The sequence below is a fragment of the Alosa pseudoharengus genome, unplaced genomic scaffold (genome assembly GCF_046254945.1).
Source record: "Alosa pseudoharengus isolate Yale_2024_CS ecotype anadromous, Long Island Sound unplaced genomic scaffold, YU_APseudo_1.1 YU_APseudo_1.1_scf_6, whole genome shotgun sequence".
Lineage (NCBI taxonomy): Eukaryota > Metazoa > Chordata > Actinopteri > Clupeiformes > Clupeidae > Alosa > Alosa pseudoharengus.
Window position 1 is genome coordinate 9,457,951 of NW_027468848.1, and position 1,989 is coordinate 9,459,939.

A 1,989-nucleotide genomic window follows, 5' to 3' on the forward strand; every position below is an offset into this window, starting at 1 on the left:
CGCCCACACCATAGCCCCGTGATGCTCTACCCTTTCTATCTCTCTCTCCTTTCCCCTCTCTCTTCTTTTCCTCTCTCTCCTTCCCTCTCTCTTCCTCTCTCTCTCTCTCCCTCTCTCTCCTTCCCTCTCTCTTCCTCTCTCTCTCTCTCCCTCTCTCTCCTTTCCTCTCTCTCTCCTTCCCAGTCTGCCTCCTCTCTCTGTTTCAGTCTTGCTCTGAGCTATTCCAAAGATCTATACACACGTGTCTCTCTCTCTCACACACACACACACACACACACACACACACACACACACACGCACACACACACACACACAGTGCTGACAGCTATGTACTGAGGAAACAAACTCACACAATACACAGATGTTGTTAGTTCATCACCATATTAGCTAACTGCTACACATTCATGTGTGTAACTGCTGACGCAACATACTGTTTCCTACATTCTCAAACAGATTCACAGAGAACTCTACAGAATACAAAAACTCCCTCGCTGTCCATAGCAAAAACACACACACACACACACACACACAGACTGATAGAGTGCCACATCACCCAGCTATAAATAAATACTTATACTCATAAATACTTCTCACAACACATTCCATATTTTTAGTACACAATAAATTAACTATTCGTTGGCCACACAACACAGACCTGGAAGAACAGATCGGTGGGTGATCACTTGTAATAGAGCACAGTTCACGTACATCAGTAGAACACCCTGCTAACCAATCAGAAACCCTCAGCTCATAACAATCTCTCTTATCTCTCAAATCAGAAATCAGAAGATCAAACATCACAGCAAAAATCTAACATCAAACCTAATCACTTCCCTATCACAGTGAATCTAGTTCAACTCAATGTTCTTTAAAATAGCAGCGGAACCCCACCTCAATGTTCTCTAAAACAGCAGTGGAAAACCACCTCATTGTTCTCTAAAACATCAGTGGAACACAACCTTCAGACAGACATCAGTCACTAGGATGACAAGTAGCTGCTTTGTAGAGTCAATCCATTCAACACACATCGACATCGCAGCACACACACACACACAGTTCAAAACTCGTGTGTCTGTCAGCTCCAGAGAAGGAAAGAAAAACAATCGTAGAAAGAAATCATCAGAGCTAAAGAAGAAGTAGGCTGTCAGTGTGCTTGTTCACACATTTCCCCCTACCTGACTGTGTGTGTGTGTGTGTGTGTGTGTGAGGCTTTTATGAGCTAAGGCTTTGGTCACTCAGTCACTCATGGGGGACACTAAATAAATATAGCAGGCCATTGAAAGGAGGCTAATAAATATATAACCAGCAACAAGTTAAATAAATATAACTCATAAAATAAATATAACTCAGGCACATTTCCTACAGGTCATTTGGGGCTTTTGAGAGCTCTGTGTTGTCGGACATACGCTCTTAAAACTAATGTGTTGTCCCTATCTGGACACAGAGATGTGTTAAAAACAACGCAAGTTGTGTTGTTTTCAACACAGTCGTTTTAAGAGTGTAGTATTGTGTAGCATTTTAACACAGATATGTATTAAAAACAACGCAAGTTGTGTTGTTTTCAACAGTCGTTTTAAGAGTGTAGTCTTGTGTAGCATTTTCACTGGCGTGAGGCCCTGCTCTTTCTTTAGAAGCTCCTCCAAAGCAGACTGATATCATGAACTGCGTATGTATGACACGCCTATGGCCACTAGCGTGTTATCTAACGCCTAATAGCATTTTGCCGTGTTTATCAACGGCATAACCTAACCATAACCCTAACCCTAGAGGGCGCCATATACTTGGTGTTGACATACACGCGGAATTGAGACAATAAGCGGCGCGTACGTTTACGCAAAACCATGATACCAAGTTGCCCACCAAGAATAGCCACCAAACCCTGCGATGACAACTACTCATACACTCTCTCCCTCCCCCTCTCTCTCTATCTCTCTCTCTCTGTCTCTCTCTCTCTGTCTCTCTCCCTCACTCTCTCTCTGTAAGAAGCTA